The sequence below is a fragment of the Copadichromis virginalis genome, linkage group LG11 (assembly GCF_057382275.1).
Source record: "Copadichromis virginalis isolate Kocher_CV1m ecotype Utaka linkage group LG11, C_Virginalis_male_GT1.1, whole genome shotgun sequence".
NCBI lineage: Eukaryota > Metazoa > Chordata > Actinopteri > Cichliformes > Cichlidae > Copadichromis > Copadichromis virginalis.
This window is the reverse complement of record NC_140628.1, coordinates 33501029-33520745: the sequence shown is the minus strand read 5'-3', so window position 1 is coordinate 33520745 and position 19717 is coordinate 33501029. Positions and strand designations below refer to the sequence as shown.

Sequence of the window (19717 nt, the reverse complement as noted above, 5' to 3'; positions counted from 1 at the left end):
CCACGTTAGAGCTGTCACAAGCAGAGCTGAAATTGGATTAGTGTCACCCGTGATAAGGAGAAGGGGCGAAAGAGGGAAGAAGAGAAAATTGGAAGAAAGGAAGCGGCTATTTCACCACCAATACTTCCCTCTCTACCTCCACCTCCACAATAATTTCATTTCAAATTCTAGGCTCTGAATACAAAACCGCAGAGCCATACCGTTATGGAGCCAGCTGAAGTTAATAGAATATTTATATGCAGACTGCGGAACCCTGAATTCTCTTTCTTTCCGAATAGCACCCCCCCTACGCACTTCCCTTTCTCCTATCTCTAGTTTTAGAATTGCCTTTGTTAGGATTTGACACTATTTTTACACCTCCAAGAGCACTGTATTTCCATTGGTTGCAGTTGAAAGGGCCTGTAGAGAGACTGAGTGAATATGAGCAGTGTTTGGTCAGGTGCTGTTACCTTCACCTCGCAATGGCACACAGAAATAGGTGTAAAAACATCCTCACACCACATGCTTTTAAATGTCAAAGGAAGATTCAGTTAAATTAATGCAGAGTAACGCAGACGGGGGGTTACTAGATATGTTAAACCAAGAAAACACTTAAATAGAGTCTGTCTGATAAATTAAAGTTGGTTAAATGATTTCCAAAAGCAACACATCATACCACAATCTAAAGAAGCAACTGAGAGACAAAGTCATTAACCTCCTTCTAGGTTGGAAGCAGTTAAAAAGCCATTTCTAAGGTTCTGGGACTCCAGCAATCTGCGGTTAGAGCCATTATCGACAAGTGCAGAACAACTGGAACATTGATGAAACTTCCCAGGAATGGCCAGCCTACCAAAATTACTTCAAGAGAGCGTCAACAATTTATCAGTGAAGTCAGAAAAGAACCCAGAATGACATCTAAAGAACTTCAGGCCTCACTTGCATCAATTAAAGTCAGTGTTCATGATTATACAATAAGAAAGAGACTGAGGAAAAATGGCATCAATGAGAGATTTCAAAGGAAAAAACCACTGCTGATCAAAAACAGCGCGAAACCCCAAAACATCCTGATAACCTGAAGACATTTGAGAGAATATTCTATGGATTGACAAGACAATCTGTTAACTTTTTAGAGTTCCGTTACACCTGGCATAAAAGCAACATAACATTTCATAAAAAGATCATCATACCAACAGTCAAACATGGTGGTGTTAGAGTGATATTCTTAGGCTGCTTTAGGGACCAAAACAAATCCGCAATTCCGCTCTCTAAAAGAAAACCATGAAGGACCCAAGTGTGCTGAAGTTCAAGCACACTTGGGTTATGTAGTAGGACAAACATCTGAAACACACTAGCAAGTCCACCTCTGAATGGCTAAGAAAAACACAAAATAAAGCTTCTGGAGTTACCTAATCAAAGTCTGGACTTAAATCGGACCTTTCATGCTTGAAAACCCTCAAATGTGGTTGAATTAAAATAATTCTGCAGAGAAGACTGGGACAAAAATCACTCACAGTTATATGGAAAAAAAAAACATTGCCAGTAAAAGCAAATTCTTGATTGTAGTTCTTTGTGCCAAGGGTGAAACAGGTTTGGTGATCTTTTTTTCCTTTAATAAATGAAATCATCTCTTATGAAAGGAAAAAAAGCTACACTTTCCAACCCAACTACATTTCGGATTTCCTTTGGTTATTTTTGTCTAATATTAACATTTGTATGATGATCTGAAGTGTGACAAATGTGCAAAAAACTAAGGAATCAAGGAGATGGAAAACACGTTTTCACGGCTCCTTATTTGATGAATCATAGCAATAATCTGGAAACGCTGCCTTAAATGATGGTGGAAAGCTGGAGACAGCTGGTGTTGGAAGAGACTGAGAGTTGGTCTTTGTAGAAATAGTAAAAAAAGAGAGAGAGAGGGAAAAGTATCAGGTGAAGTAAAGAGTACGGGGAAAGATAGAGATGCTGACAGGTGAAACTGAAAAGAGAGGGAGGGAAGACAGGGGGAAGAACTCACAGAGGAGCTATAAATACAGCAAAAGTGAGGACCTTGGTTGCTGCATAAAGTCACAATAAGATGCTTCGACATTGTTAGCATTCAGCTAGCGTCGCTTTATGGAGCAGCTCCTGCTGTGTCTACAGTAAAACCAATAAGAGTGTGGTATCATGGGATTGTGCAGGATAAATATGGAATATTCGTTTGCAGTGGGAGGTGTGTGTGCACGCGCATGTGTGTGTGTGCATGCGGGGGAGAAAGGGGTAGGTGTGGGGGGCATGGTTCAGTGGATTGAGAGATAGGACGGCTGGGATACAGATAGACTCCCATTAAGTATTCCACCACAGGGTCACAGCAGTTACAGCTCCTCCACAGAGGCAGAGATTTCCATTTTGTCACATCGCAGAATTCATACCTGCAGCTTTAGTGCAGTCACAGCCCTGCTACAGCAAAGGGATGTGTAATTTTATCTTGAAGGGCTGCTGGTTATAAAATATAAGCAGCAGTTTATGGTGCGAGTTTGTCACCCGATAACTCCATCGCCCGAGTCTGCTGAAATGCTCCAATAACCTGATTGTGCTTTGTGCTGATGCTTTAATCAATGTCTCTTATTTGAATGGTGAAGTCGTTTCGTGCTTCGATGATATAAAACTTATATAAACCGCTATCTTTTTGCCGTAGCTGAATAAGCCCAACTATGCATGGCTTCCTCCAGTGACCCCGATTCTCTCCAAAGATTGGATCCCCGCTCTGTTAGGGGAGTTATCGGCGTCAGCCAGCCCAGATAACCAGCAAGGACAGAAAAGAAACATATATGAGTAAGAGTGAAAAAGATACGGCCAGTGCATGCGGTGGAGTAATAGGAAAAACAGGGCTGGGTGCCCATTTGTGTAAGTGTGTTGCTGTGTGTGTTTCTGTTGTTCACATCAAACAATAGGAGGGAGGTGTTCCTTGGCTCCCTGTTAGCGTTTGAAAAATGGTATGAATGGACACCTTTTGAAACAGCGACACTTCTGTCTTTGTGAGAACGGAAGGAAGGCGGGGTGTAATATTGGTGAAGCAAAAGAAGATGAGTCATGTCATCTTTAATGAAAGCTCTCGCAGCATCTGTGTGGAGTTGTGGTTGGCACCATCAGCACATTGTTATCTCCCTCTGTTCCCAGGCTAAGAGGCAGCAGCAGACCTCCCAGACCAGAGTGTGGTAAAAGCTGCACTAGAGGCCATTAAAGACAGAAGGCAGCATGTAGAATATAGGGGACAGCTTGGAAGAAAGAGGCAGGGAACGGGGCAGGAAGCCATACAATAAATGGAACAGAGAGTGCCTCATTATCGCTCAGAGCAGGTATTACAGGTTAGCTGTCATCACCCTTTTGGTTGCCTGGTGGAGAGTAGGTGCGGTGGAAAGCGGTGGCTAGATGGCTCAAAGTGTTTTCTTAATTAGACCTCCACATGATAGGAGTAAGTCTCTTAACCTTCCAGGTCAAGATTTAAATATTAAAAAAGTTAAAGTAAAAAACGTATTTCTCTTTGTTCATGACTAAAACCAGTCTTTTCATGGAGTAAAAGGATATTTTGAACTAGGTCTGTATATTTTGCAACAGGCCAAATATAAAAGGCCACAAATGTCAGAAAATGACAGAATGCTTGATCTTCGCTGTCTGGCCTTACCAAAAGGCCACAGCCACACATTTTTTAGTTTTTAATTTCTGCCAGTGGAAGCAGAAGAAGAGCCAGTAATAAATAAAAGATGTTGTAACAGTGCCCCCTTGTGGATATGTTTAAATATTTACCTCATCTTAGAAACTGAGTAAGCCCCAATAGCTGACAGGTTTTTTTTGTTTTCTTTTGTTTTTGTTATTTTAAATAAAGCTTCACTTATCATATGTGCCTGTTCCAGTATGACAAAATACTCTTTTCAAATGCAAAAGTACTTTCTGGTGGTCAAAACAGTCATGATATGAGTCAAAACACAAATGTTTGTCAAATTTTAACCTTCACTGATCAAGGGGTAGATAATAGTAGCCTTAACAGGAGGCCCGAATGTTTTGAATGGATCCATTTAGCTACACTTCACAAAGCAACAAAACCTTTCAAATGCCAATCTCAACACAATGCCTGTCAGTTTAATGTGCACCTGACTGTAATTATGCAAATTTAAAGTAATTAGTCAAACAACCTGTAGCCCTAATGAGTTTTTGCAAAAGAGTACAAGCTAATTTCGAATAATGAGCCTGACACTGTGAACTAAGATGGAAACTGAGCTTCTTTTTAAGGGATTCCCATAACCAGTCACAACCAGCCACAGACCTCTTTCTTAACAAATGCCTCACAAATTAAACTTTCTTATTTTTTTATTACCTGCCACAAACATGCCTTGGTGTTACTATGTTGGATGAGGTCATCTATTGACCTGGCATCCAAGAGTCAGGGGAGAGCACATGTCAGCTGCAGGTGGAAACTCTCAGCACTGGGTAATGCTGGCAGGCACAGTCGGAGAGCCTTGGGTAATACAGCACTAAGTGAATGTAGGTAAGGGGCCTTGTCTTTGCACTTTTTCATGCTTTGCAGAGTTTTTTGTCTTCATTTTATGGATTTTATTGTCGATAACTGATGGGTTACAAGCATTACACACTGGTTGATTACCTAGCGATGCATCTTCATTGCCTTGTATTTTCTATAACAATAAAATTTTACAGTATGTGTAAAACAAAGCAGCAGTGGGTGTGCACAGCTATAGCAGTTTTTTGTTTAATACTTTCCCTGACATTCTTTCCTAGATGTAGCTGGAGTCTGGAGAAGCTGCCCGAGTTTCCATGACTGTTGTGTGTGTCACAGGTAAAAAGGATATTATCTTGTTCTAATCAATGAATACATGTGGACTCAATATGAACTGTATGCCCTGTTTTTTTTATTTTATGGAGACTGAGAGCTGACCCAATCTCAAGTTTCTGAGACATCAGATGTATAAGTCTGTTTTTGTTTTTCATGCCACAGTATATTGTGATGATTGCTTGGTTTAGGAACAATCTTCACAATATCTTGGATTTCTGTACTTAAACAGAAATAATCAAATTCTGAGCAGAAACTAATGATGCTGCACAAAAGAGAGAATACCCAAAAAAGGGTATTCTCTCTTTTATACAGTGACAACTTGTTCCTGCAAGGTAATATAGGGGGGGGAAACCTGTATATAAGTACCTTATATAGCAATAGTGGGGTTGAATTGTGATCTTCAACCCCAATGAGGAGTGTGTAGAAACAGCACAGAGTAGGAACAGATTACAAACTACTAAGTTTTGTGGCAACATGAAAAAAAAACCTTTACATTAAATGTTATTTAAATTATACAAACAACATTTTGTTTTACTGCTTATGAATAACCGTGGGACCATTTTTTTAGGTTTTGGGGAGAAATGTGCATGATTTCATCAATAAGTTTGGCAACTTGCTTCCCCAAGCTGCAGCCACCAAGTTTCTGTGTGGAGGAGGACTGTGAGACGAGCCTCATGCTGCACTACCGCAGCACCCGCAAGGGCTTCACCCTGTTTGTCAAAGGTAACAAGAAACATGATGGGGTAAACAGCGGGTGTGCAAAATGGTTTACCAGAGCAACAGGAAATTGGTTTGACCCCAAACCCTAGACCTATCTGTAATGCAATGCTTACATCTCTCCTGTGTTTGTGTGACTTTCTTTTTTATTGCATGCTGGGAAAGGGTCTAGTCTAACAGGTCTAAGTGTGATCAAGTAAGAAAAAGTTCTTTAACAATAAAAGTTGCTTTGAAGTATTTTGGCCAATTTGTGCCAAAAACACAAAATGAGTGTTTTTTAACACTCTACACTAGCTATAGTATACATACAAAGTGTGTACATGTGTATGTACTGTATACTATAGCTGCTGTAGTATATTAACAAAGCTCTGCTTTTAATCTGGCCAAACTACTTCAAAGAGTATATGTATATGTATATGTATATGTATTTTAAGGAAATGGAGAGAAAAACCTTTTGTCAACAAATGAATGAGCACAGTTGTTGAAACGGAAAGGTTTAACCTATTCAGTCCTTCATTTAAAATAAAACTAAATATAAACCTACTACAGACAGCTCATAAATTAAGGTTACGCAAGCCGATTGTAACTTAATTTCCTGTGCACGAAGTTGACCTCTACACATTCATGAGCACCATGCGCTTGTCTGATTGCAGCAGGGTAGCTCTCCTAAGTGGGACGACAATTCTACAACACAGATATTGAAGTAGAAATCCTATCTTATTTATGTGGTAGGTACTCAGACTTTGAACTATCAGTCCAGCTACTGTATGCCTGATCTTGACCCTATGTCAGTTTGTTGAGCATGCAAAAGATATCATCCTCTTCAGTGAGGCACCAGGCAGCATTTGTGTTTTCACTTGGAGAGCAAGTGATAGATAAGTGTTTATTGGGATGGGACTCTGGGTAAAGACAGGATTCACAACGGAACAAATATGAATTATGCAACCTAGTGAAACCTGCATGATTCTGTCAGTATTGTCTGCAGTTACTTGTACACATTTCTTTTCTTCCATATTTACTTGTGATTTCAGATTGGCTTACATGAAATGGGACTCGCTCTGGTATTTACATGCACAGATGCAATTAAATTGAAACAATGTAACAAGTTTTGAATATGTCATGCATGTTTCTTCCAGAGCGAATAGCTTATTTCATGTGTTTGATTAGCTTCCTGAAGATAAATATCTATCTCCTAGATCTTGTTATTATGTTGCTCTTAATTCGTTAAGAGTCTTAACTCTCTGCAGAGGATCATTTCCTTCTTTTCTTCCCTTTTGGATCACTTTGACACCACACTTAGAATTGGAGTGAGTCAAAGGAACTGGCAGTCTACAGATATTCTTAAACAATACATGAGTGATTTGGTCTTTGCGATGCTTGGCGCTCATATCAACATCACCCCACTCTCAGGGATTACACCTTTTCACCAGTACACCACTCACTGTCTCACTTACACTAGATTTTGGTTAGCAGTGTCATTTTGAGGGATATCACAGACACTCAGATTCATCCTATCACTATCAACAATCATGCACCGATATCTATCTCTCTGACAGAGAAAAGAGTCACACCACCAATAATGAGCTGGAGATTTAATACATCATTATTGGAAGAACAAGATTTCATTAATTTATTTCAAAAAGGAATGGGCAATGCATTTAAATAATAATGACCTGCCAGGAATATCACCGTGTGTTTTATGGGGAGCAGGAAAAGTAGTAATGGCAGGCAAAATATTATCTTACTGTTCATATAAGAAAAAGAAGGGGAAAAATGCTGGTATTAGAACTAGAACAAAAAATTTAATCACTAGAATCTGCCTATGCTGCCTCACCACAAGAACATGTAATTAATAACCTGAGAAAACTAAAAGTAGTATTAAATGAAATAATTAACAGAAGAACAAACCTTCTGATGCACAGTTTGCTTTGGGAGAACTTTGGAGATGGTAGTAGGTAGTTGGAAAACATTACTCATGATCCACAACAAAGAAACAAATCTTTTAAAGAATTTTATGATGCTTTATACTCATCACAGATTAATCCCTCCAACGCTGATGTCGCAGAATTTCTTAACAATATAAATCTAGCAAAACTAAATGACAAACAGATTGTGGCTCTGGATTCACCTCTTTCAATCTCTGAAATCCATGAAACCCTACAGTATCTCCCAAACAATGAAGCCCCAGATCCAGGTGTTTTTTCAGCAGAGTTTTACAAAGATTTATGGCCTATTAGTCTACTTCTTAAACCAAGCAAGAATCCTGCTTCCCCATCCAGCCCAGTATCTCTTATAAACATAGACCTTAAAATATTTTGCAAAGTCCTTGAGAGAAAATTAGAAAAACAATCACTCCATTCATAACACAACCTGATCAAACAGGTTTGATTAAAGGCAGACACTCATCGAATAATACACAGACTAATATATATAATAGGCTATTGTTCCATCAAGAAATCTGAAACCACAGTTGTCTCCCCAGATGCAGAGGAAGCATTTGACTGGGTAAACTGGAAAACATACATTTGGATTTAGTTCATTCTTCATATACAGGATTAAAACACTGTACAGCACTCCAAATGCTTGTGTTAGAACAAATGATCTTACTTCACAAAGCTTCAACCTACAGAGGGGCACCAGACACTTTCACCTCCCTCTTTGTTATTTTTATCAAACCATTAGCAGCAGTAATCTAAGAAAGTGTAGATATCAAAGAACTGAAAATACCGACCATAAGATAAGCCTATATGCTGATGATGTATTACATTTACTCGGGAACTCACAAACCTCGCTTATAAAGACAATCACTACTCGATCAACTGGAGTAAGTCAATAGTTTTACCTTTGAATTGTAATTTTCAAAACACCACCACTTCACTACAGTCAGGTAACATTAGATATCTAGGTATTAACTTTTCCACCAAGGTCTCAGACCTGGTACAGTTAAATCATATTCCTTTATTAAAAACAGTGGAGGATGATCTCACACGTTGGAGAACTTTACCTATATCACTCATGGGAAGAGCTGAGACCATGAAAATGATGATTCTGCTGAAAATAAACTACTTATTTTCACTGATCCCTAATAAACCCTCTCTTATTTGGTTTAGATCACTAGATTCAAACATTTGGAACTTTTTATGGAAAATCAAACCATCACAGATAAGCCTAAAACCAAAACACAATGGTGGTGTAGAACTACCAAATTTTTATCACCACTTCCTATCCAATAGATTGCTATATCTTTCAAAGTGTTTTAAACCAAGCGTATTCGACAGCTCTTGGCTGGGCCTAGAACAAGCATTCTGTGGAAATGTAAAACTGCCTTTCATTAGCCCCACTATTAAACATTTCTCTGACAGCCTGGTGGGAATTCTAAAAAAATAAATAAATATGTATCACTTATCCATGTAAACTAACACCCATTTGGAACAATCTAGATATTTATCAGAAGAAGAATATAATAAGTTTTTCATTGTGGCAAGAGAAAAGGTTAAAAAAAATCTGGAACATGTTGTACAAGATGGAAAGTTTATGTCATTTGAAGAATTTGTATCAAAATCTAGAATCAGCAAAGGTAAATTTCTTGAATTTCGGCAACTGAAATCCATACTGGGAAAAATAAATCCCTATTATTGCGGCTTCCCACCCTCATTACTCATTACAAGTACATTTGTGACAAAGACACATACACAGGCACTCTGCCTCTCTCACACACACAAACACTCACACTACAAGAAGACTGTTAATTTACATATGAGTGCATTTTCAAATTTTTGTGTTCCAGGTATTGTATGTTTGTTTTTTCGTGAAGGTGAAGCAGTTGGTGATACATTATGCATTCTCCCTAAATCCCCACCCCCTCTTCCTTTTACCCCCCTGCCTTTTCTGCTTTGGACATTGTCATACTATAACATATAATAAATGAAATTACCCAAATAGAAATTACAAAATAAACAGATAAATGATTCACATGAACAAGAGGAGGCTATAAAGATTTTATATAGCTGTTCTTGGAAAAGAAAAATGTGTTTGGCACCACAGTGCATTCAGATCACAACTCTGATTGCAAAAGCTGCCAGACAGAACAGGATTTTTTTTAAACTCTCTGCAGAGGATCATTTCAGTCTAAAGGCCAGCATTTTTGGAAAGAGCAAAAATGGACCCACACATTTACAGCAAAGATGGATGGTTGAATCATTGGCATTATAAATTTTTTTTCCACTGATCAATTTCCAGAAATATTTAACTGGGGCCCCTGAAACTAACTGAAATGTCAATCCATTTGAGGCCATTAATCCTGACAAGGACTTTTTTTGAGAATGTTTATTCTGTTTTAGCTTTTACAACCATAGAACATATAACATGTGAATTGGGATATTATGTTATTTTTATAGCACTGTTCATGATAAATATGACAAAGTGCTTTATAACAAAACATTATCTGAAACCATAAAGATAAAAACTAACCATAAGCAAGTTTAATAAAATGAGTTTTTAGCTGCTTTAAAAAAAAAACAACTGATTACCAAGTCCACAGATTTCAGTCTCAGTAGGAGAGCGTTCCAGATTATGGGGGCCACTGTTGCACAAACTCTGTCTCCTTTAGTTCTCAGGCCTGTATACTGCACACCCAGCAGGCCCTGATCACATGACCTTGGGGACCCGCTGGGGATGAATGGATGTAAAAGTTTACTGATGTACACTGGTGTTTGCCCATGCAGAGCTCTAAAAGTCAAAACCAGAATCTTACAGCGGACTCTGAAGTTAATGGTCAGCCACCACAACAATAGTGCAATGCAACAGTGTGAAATGTGAGTAGTTAGAGGCCTCGCAGCAGACGTTCCAACACAAGCGAACACTGAATTACAATAATCCAGATGTGGTGAAATAAAGGCATGAATAATAATTTTGTATTCAGACCGTGACACAGTAGAGCTTAACCTGGCAACATTTCTTGAGTGACAACAAAGAGCAAACCACAGATTTCATGTGAGTATCCAAGGCTGAGTCAAAAGTCCCAGGTTCCTGATAGAAGATTTAGCAACAGTGACAAAGGAATATAAAGTTTCCATTACCTTAGGCACAAATCTGTCAGGGCCACAAACAAGGACTCCTGTTTTCTCAGTTGAAGAAAATTGTCCACCAACTTTTAATAGAGTCTAAGTGTCTATGCAATATCCATTTAGACACATCTTGGGAGTTAAAAGAGGTATATAAGTGAATGTCATATTAGGCTTCACATGGACATTGTCATCCTTATTATTCTAGAACTGTTCCTCGAGCTAATGTTTCTGAAACAGTAAACCAGCACTTTATCCAAATTATTTGCTCACTACTTGGTGTACTGGGAAGAAACAAAATCTTAATATGACCAACATGTACTGGCTTCAAAGAGATCTTCGCCAACCCCCAAGGCAAGAAAGTCAATGAAGAGTTCACTCTGGTCAGACCAATGTGGAGTTCAGCTGGAATAATGTGAGTTTGGCAGGAGTTATTTGTCATAATTCAAATTTAGTTTAAAGTCCCACCTTCCTGTTTTATCGTCACTATTGAATATACTTAACAAAAATGTATCTTCTTACTTGTTTCTACTTGTTGATCTACGCCCATTTGAACAGTGTGTTTGAGCTTTTGTCGAAATCTGTGGTGGAAAGCAAGCAGAAGATAAATATCCTGAAACTCAGTACGGAGGAAGACGAGGAAAGGAAGGAGTTTGACGAAGCAAAAAGAGGAGAAGAAAGGGGTACTGGTCTTGCCATGTCATTTTTTATTTGTTTTTTGCTTGTCGTTTCAATGTCAAATTCATGGTGTATTAAAAACATTTTTAATACGGTAAATGGGATCACAACTTGATGGAAATAAAAGTCCCCATCAAGTTTAAAAATGTAGAAAGAAATAGATAAACTTTCAGTACATAAGAGACCCTTATGCAAACCTTGTAGACCCAGTACAGACTGAGTAATATGTCTCAAATATTCATCACTAGAATAAAAGGGGATTAGAGGAAATGAAATAAGGAAATTAATCTGAAGCACAATACTGTGTATAATTATTTCGAGAGGAAATCCCCTTTATTTTATCCTCTTGCCGGCCAGCGTTATTCGGCTATTGCCCAACTGTGTGATTTGGATTTGCATCTTGACACATTGTTAATTTTGCATAGTTAACTTTTCCTGGTTCATTCGGCCACCTATCCTCTCACAATTTCCATTTCTCACCCTCCATCAGAGCCAAAGGCAGTGGAGGAAATGAAGGGTAGAAGAGTGCAGCAGTTTTCTCACTCAGTAGAACAGCTCTGCCAACTCCGTAGGCGAGGACATCAAATTGTTGGCATTCCACACTGTAACTGGTCAGAACATTTTACCCTTTTCAAACAGCCTTTGTCTTGAAAAGACAAAAACACAGCATATCTTACTTTCCCTGTGCTTATCAGTAGGATTGTAAATAAATAGCTGTTTTAGGAAAACCAATCTATCACTGTCCCTCCTTAATTATCTTAATGAAAATATTTTTAATTAATTTTATTAAAAAAAAAAAAAAAACCTCTGTAATTAAAATGCAATTTAAAAAAACTCTCTTAAATGATATTCAGGCAAATGTAGCGAGACCATCTCTGAAGACATGTGGGAGCCTCCTAAGAAGCCTCTACACCTGAAGAGCCAGATTAAGTCCCCTAGTGGGATTCTCATCTTCCTAGGAACACCCATGTAAGACCAAGGCATACTGTGACAATAGTGACTGATGATACTGATTCAGGACTAGACATCTAGGCACATCCTTAATAATAGAGACCTAACACAAGCTGCAAGAAAGACTGGGTATATTCAGTCTAATCATGTCTGACTGGCCATATAGAGGGTCAATCAGACAGTCGTGTTAGTCTGTAGCTTATTGCGCCTAACACCAATATGGATCCACCTACATCATGTTTAATCATTATAGTCGATTTTTTTGTCTTTAAGTATTAAAAACACATAAATTGAGGCTCTCTTTACCTGAAGGATCACACAGCATCATCAACAAATCAAGACCAGAAATAGAAGATTAGAATGTAGACTTCATACTATGAGATATCCCCGAGTGCTCGAAGAGACTTATCAAAGTGAGGGCGAGTACAAAGTATATTAGCCCTGCTCACAACCACTCCACAAATTAAGGCACAACATAGCAGAGCAACCTCAACAGGACAAGACTCTACTGTACACCTGCACTTCAAAGAGAAAGGATACTCTTTTGAAGAACCCAGCGTTCACATTTTTGACTATCTTACAGATCTTTCACATCTTGGCATCTTGGTGATAGGCCCAAGCAGATTCTCAGTCAGTTTTAGATCCTATGAAGTCTCTTAGATAAGAGGTCAAATGTCTTTTCAAGCTCTCTTAATATCAAATTTACATTCTGATTTCCTCCTATTTGTGGTCTTAATTTGCTGTTGACACTGTTTAACTGTTTAAGATAATTCAAGACAGCATATTCCTTTGATTTCCTTACAGTGAAATGGTTTTATTAATATCAGCTTATTAGAAAAAAAGTAATAACATCCAGAACAGAACAGAAAATGGGCTATTTCTGTTGTGCAACAGTGGAAAAAACAGAACTTCCACATTTTAGCCTAATGTGCTGACATTTGATACTAAATTGTGTGCTTCCCAATCACTGCCTCATTTTCTTTCTTTATTCTTGTAGTATAGACTGCGGAGGACATGCTGAAAATGGGTGTTTATGTGAACGATCTGAACCTGCATGATTCTAGCACAGCTGATTTTGGCCTGAACACAGCAATCAGCAGAGCTGCAGCTGGCCCTGGATCAGGTGAAGAAAATACCCAGAATGCCCATTCCTTCGAGAGAGGGAGAGAGAGCACATTATGCCAACAGAGCTGACTTTTCTTCAACAGTGAGAACCGAACAATGCTGCATTTTAAAGGGAGTTTGAGGTAGCTCACATAACCTTATAAAAAGTAAAAGGCTTGTATGGCTTAAAGCATCAGTGATTTTGTAGAATGATACACTAAGTGCACAAAATAATGCCAGCTCTCCATAAAGCAACCTGACCAAGTGAACCCAGGTGAAAAGCTTTGCTACCCTATTGATTTCACCCATTAAATCCACTTCAGTCATGCAGGAAAGATGTGGATTAAGAGGATTAGAAAATGCAAAGAGGGATTTTTGAGCTTTAAAAGAGGTGAGACTGTAACTATAGACTCTTGTGTCCCATTTCTCATCCTGTAAAAGCAACAAAAATTTACTCAGCTTTAGGAAATTCTCAAGGAGCTGGACAAAGAGAAGAAGAGACGCGATTTTGGGCTGTACCGTAAAGTCGTTGCTGACCGCCTCAGAAAGGGAATCACTGCTCTGGAGACATGCCAGGTAGAAAAAAATGCTTGGTCTGAACTACATATAAAAACATTATGCTATTTAAAAAATGGTCAAGAGGGAAATTGAGGTCATAGACTTTTCTTGTTATTTGAAAGTCCTGCTGTTCTAGTTATTAAGAAATGATCACCAAAGCACCCAAGTCATGCACAGGGAAAGCACATCTTGCATCTAAAGTAACTTTTATTCATTCACAAAAGAACTCAGGTGTCAGAAGAACACTTTATGAATTAAATGCACTTTTTCCTGGCAAGTGCAACAGTGCAGGTTTGTCATCATTTGAAATACACGTCTTGTGTCCCGGGTCTTCCAAGATGCGATTGTCCTGTCCATGGACAAAGTTAAGTTTAGCGAGATCTGTATCCCCATTACACCCATACAGGTGGTAGACATGTTAATGAGATCTACATTGTCTTTGACATTTTAAACACAATGTCTACAAAGTCAGTCCAAGAAAGCAACACAAACAATTGTATTTGTATATTACTCTGAACCAAATTATCTGACATATGCAGTTTTTAGGGTCTGTCTGAAGCCTATTTTCATATTTCAGAATATGACAAATATATTTTAGCACATTTACTTGATAAGAAAAACAAATAGGAAAGGGAGGGAAACACATCTCAGGTTGCAAACAGAGAAATATATTTATTTGCAGAACATATAAATATTTATTGCGAGTTGAACAGTGTGTAGGAGTCTGGTTGTTATTTCTGGAAAATAAAAGAAAAACTGATGATTGTTACATTTGGCCTTTTCCCTGTTCAGCATGCAATTCTGTGGAAACAGATCCATCCATGTATGCCTATCCCAGCTGACATGGGGCAAAGGTGGAAACACTTCATTTGATAAAGGAAAAGGAAAATATCACTTGTGTGAATAAATACATGATTTAAAAAATGAAACATTTCTGAGTTATTAAATGAAATTAATATTTAATGAATTAGAAATACTTTAAAATACCTACTGACTTTATTTATACACTGAGTTTTGTTTGTTTGTTTGTTTGTTTGTTTGTTTGTTTGTTTGTTTTATTCTGTCTTTCCTCCCCACTGCTGTCAGACTCCATAATAAAGACTTTAACTGATCAAGCACACACATCCATACATATGCAATAATACTAAGTGCAATAATCCTTTCTGTCATCGTTGTATTTTTACTCAGTTGTATATAGTATTTGTATTTGTATTCTATTTTTATCTTATTGTATATTTATTTTATTTTATTCTACTGTATATAGTATTTTATTTTATTCTATTCTGTACAGTTGTGTACTGTATTTATTCTTATTGTATTCTAATTTTTGCCTCATAACTTTTGCACTGTCCACTCCTGCTGTGACAAAACAAATTTCCCACGTGTGGGACTAATAAAGGTTATCTTATCTTATCTTATATTTTAGTTTTAAAATAAAGCATAAAACACATTCTGGCATTTGTTGGCCAAGAGAAAGAATTATATTTTCACTTTGAATTTCCACTTTCTGTCCAGGTGGAAACAATAATGATGCTTACATGGTGGTTGCAGGTGCACCTAACAAGAGCACCTTCCATGCTCACCATATCTGTGATATGGTGAGCATGGAGCTACATCGCATAAATGGAGCTACATTGACCATATTAAAGATCATTCCGCCGGGAATAACATCCAAATCAGAGTTGGTGAAACAGTAAAACTGTCTGGAGCTTTGGTGGCTTCAAAGTCATAAGGCACCAAGATTATTTGGATGTTTGTGGTTTAAATATTGCTGTTCATATGTTGGTGATGGTATACAATTAACTATACTTCTTGAAAGGATTCAGCGGATTGATCCTTGCACTTCAAACAGTCTTGGTTTTGGCATTTTATCTACTCAGCTATTCAGCAATGTTCAAGCAACCGTTCAAAAACAGAAATTTTGAGAGACAGAAGTTTAACAGATGCATCTTTTTTCAAATACACAGATCACAAAGGGTCTCTATTTTGATTTTGTCCCTGACATCATTAGAGCAAACGGGGGAAATCTAAATGCTTCGATTTAAAGGAACATTAAACAATGCATGACTAATGTACTATACTACGCAACAGAACAGCTGTTTTATGTGTTTTCCTACCATCTGTAACAAAATGAAAAGTCGTAATGTTGCACTGGGGTGTGACATATACACAAAGCTAAGTTAAAATATCACCGTACTAAACTGTACATCTACTCTGTAAACAGCTTATTCTGATCAGCTTCTCATGAAGCCTATCCTAGCATGTACTGAGATAGATTATTGTAGATCATTATTGGCTCAATTTTAATATTCTAGATTTTAAACATCTGAAGGAAGCACTGCTATACAGAAAACTTTGTTTTTCAACTGGCAGAAAATTTGCAGGTTGGAGACACTTATTAATTGTGATTAAACATGTATCATTGCTATGTTAACAATAGCAAACATTTAAAATTACTGCACCTTCAAAGAAAGAATGGGTGAGTTTTTTATTAATGTGAATTAGTTCTGAATTAATTGCTTAAACTATGGGTGGAAGCTAGAGAAATAAATGTAAACCTCTTCTCATATGTCAGCAATAACTACACTAAAGGTATTCATTCGAGTATGGGGGTGGCTGGCGTTGCGGGTCTGAAGAAGCCTTGCTACTGTCTGCGTGGTGACACTGTTAACGCAGCCTCAAGGATGAAAAGCAGTGGAGTGGTGACAACAATAACTTTGTTAATAACCAAATGTCCTGCAAAATGTTCCAAATAAGCAACAGCAAAAATATAAAAAAAACGGTAATAATATTCATGACTTCATGCAGTCAAATTTCATATAGTTTAGAATAGAAAACCATTTTCCGTGTAATGATGCCACTATGCGTGTTACTCTTTGGTTGATGCAACATGCTATTCACTTCATTTCCTTTCAATTACTTACAGTAATAGAAGTTGATGTCATGTTGTGTATGAAATCTGCTCTTGATGAAAAGAAAAGGAAAAAAAGGAAGCCGCTTGTGCAGACATAATTTCCTCGCTATACATTCCCACAAGGCAAGTAAAACAACTGTCATTTACGAGTTCAGTAAACTGCACAAAAAAAGATATTTCAGAACAAATAGGCCTTATATCTCAATAGCCAGCTTTAGCTTAGTTTTGTGTTTGTGTGACTGAGCAGGGCATGCAGATCCACATACATTAGACCACCAAAGACCACTTGGAGCATGAGCCCTATATAACTGAGGCCAAGGGCAAAATTGTTGTAAAAGCGAGTAGAAGCCAAGCATACATATCTTTTTGCTGTCGGTCATGCTTCGGACAAAAAAAGCATTCTTATCCTCCCAGAAAGCATCGAGATGAACATTTTGATTACAACTTTACACACTTTCTGTTGTTGTTGTAACTGCAGTTGTAAGCAATTTAATTTACGATGAGATGCAAAATTCAGGGGAACATTGCTGTTATGTATTCCTAAAAAATGCCCCCTATCTTAAGCCACTCTCTGAGATATTGCATGAAATATTCATTCCAAAATGTACACAAGAATTTCTTTTTTTAATCAAATAATATATCTTCCACATTTTTCCAGGGTAAACATGAAAAACTACTGGCTTAAAGGAAAGAAAGATCTATCATTCAAGCCCCCAGCAGAGCTGCACTACAGCAGTGAACAGAAAGACTCTGATGAGCTCTAATGGGTGAGTAGAGAAAAGCAGAGCAGTCAGCACCAAAGAATCACTTATCTTTTTCACACAGTGTGGACTCAGGATGCCCCCTGTTGATTTAGTCAGAGTTGTGCTCATTGCCCCCTGCAGTGTGAGACAGAAAGCAAACTGGAAGGCACTTAAGGTGCGTTTGTCTATTGGAAGGAGCAATACTGCCTACGAAGAACACAACTTAGCCTCACATTGGGCCTGAAACAATGAAAAAAGAAGGGGAAAGATTCATTAACTTTAGCAACATAACTGCACTTTTTACTCAGTGATGTTTCCCTTATTTCCCGAGGTTTATCTTAAAAATAAGCAACAATTTGTTGAAAGAGTGGATTAGAAATGCACACATTTTATTTTTGAGGGAAAATATTCCATTTAATGGAATAGTATTACTTGAAGGAGAGATGCTGTAAGAAAATAAGACTTTTTTTCCCAAACTATTGCCCGTGTGATCAGATGTACCAAAGCCTGCTTTAAGCCGTAGAATTTCTGAACATTTTCTATGTTGTATCTGTGAATTCAACTAATGTATAACTGCACTAGCACCAATCCTAAGCACATGTCCTGTAGTCTGCACATTAATGGCAATGAGGCATATTCAGAAGGTAAACCAAGCCCAAGTGACCTTCCCTGCAACACCTTGCCTACACGAAAAGCTGCTAATGAGCCCCCCACCACTTCAGCAAAACTTCAAGCGAAGGAGGAAGCCAAAAAGGCGAAGAACAAGTGACGAAAGCTCAATAATGTCAGAATCCTCTTCCCTTGCTGATAGGCTGGAGAACCCTGGTCCTTTACTCAATAACAAGAGAAACAGCTTCAAACAGGACTACGCCAAACTGCCCGCCAACCCACTTCTGTTCAGTTTTGCCTGCTGCATCCTATAAGCAGTGTTGTAGTGCGATTAAAGCAAATAAAAAAATTATATCTTTTCACGTCAATTAGGGACAAGATAAAAATTCTTACTAATGAACAGAATTGTAATGACATTGTCTTGTTTTATAGGTTTGTTACTATTCTAAATAATGAGACTGTGCAGGTTTTACAACATGCCTGCCTTATGGGTTGGTTTTTTGTTTTGTTTTTTTTCTCAAAAAAGAGGAAGTCCAATTTCCTCTACATGCGAGAACAGCAGGCATATACAGAAGCAGAGAACCTAAAACTTGTACTACAGGTAGTGACCAGCATGGGAATTGTTCGTGTGCTATTTGCTGCATTTTATATCAGTAAAACATTTATGAAGTCACTGCAAATAGTACAGTGATATTACTTTCCACTTTTCTTAAAAGAGGTGCGGGATTATACAGAAATGGAAGCCTGATTAATCAAGATAGATAGATACAATCAGAAGTCAACTTGTTTATCCTGTTTTGTCCATATGAAAAATCTATGATAGACTTTCTTCTTCCTGTTTGTGATTACAATTTTCTTTTGCTGACTGTGTTGTTTTTTTAAACAACTGCATTTACAACCTCAAATAATTCTGTTTTGGAAACGACAGTGACACGGCAGTGACACCTAAGTGATGATTTGATAAAATACTGACCTACAGAAATACACATCTAATGTGTTCTTGACTTGGAATGTTTGTGAACTCTCAATCCTGATTTCTAAGTATGATAATGAGGTGACCTCAATTTACACAGGCATAAATTCCTAAAAATTAGGCAATTTCTTATATCACTTGATAACATTTATATAAAAAAAGAAGAATTTCATTGAAATAAGCAAATATTCATTTATGAATGTTTCATTATAACTATAATGGTCAATCTCTATTAGACAAAGTCTATACTGTGGACAACTAAAAGTTTATCTGAATTACAAAAATACAGCTTAAGTGGTGATAATAAGCTGCTGTTGTAGTTTCCCAAAACTTAGGAGATTCTTGAAATTGTAAGGACATTAAAAAGGTGTGTCTAAAAAAGCACGAGATTGCAAAAGGATGATGATAAACAACTACTGTTCAGGTGTTATCTGTAAACAGATGGCATTAATTTTAACAACCACTAGGAGGTGATGCACTAGACACACAGCAACAAATAAATGAATTAGAGACCATGACCTAGTTATTTTTTGGATCATTGAGGTTCTTCACAGCTAAAAAAAAAAAAGCTGAGCTGTAAGGGTTTAAAAACTGATTCTCTGT

The 19717-nt window shown here is 37.6% G+C and overlaps 1 pseudogene; it reads left to right on the top strand.

Annotated features, from left to right (window-relative positions):
• The first annotated feature begins 3278 nt into the window (after positions 1 to 3278).
• LOC146699164 (soluble guanylate cyclase 88E-like) lies at positions 3279 to 18455 on the top strand (annotated as a pseudogene).
• The last annotated feature ends 1262 nt before the right edge of the window (positions 18456 to 19717 follow it).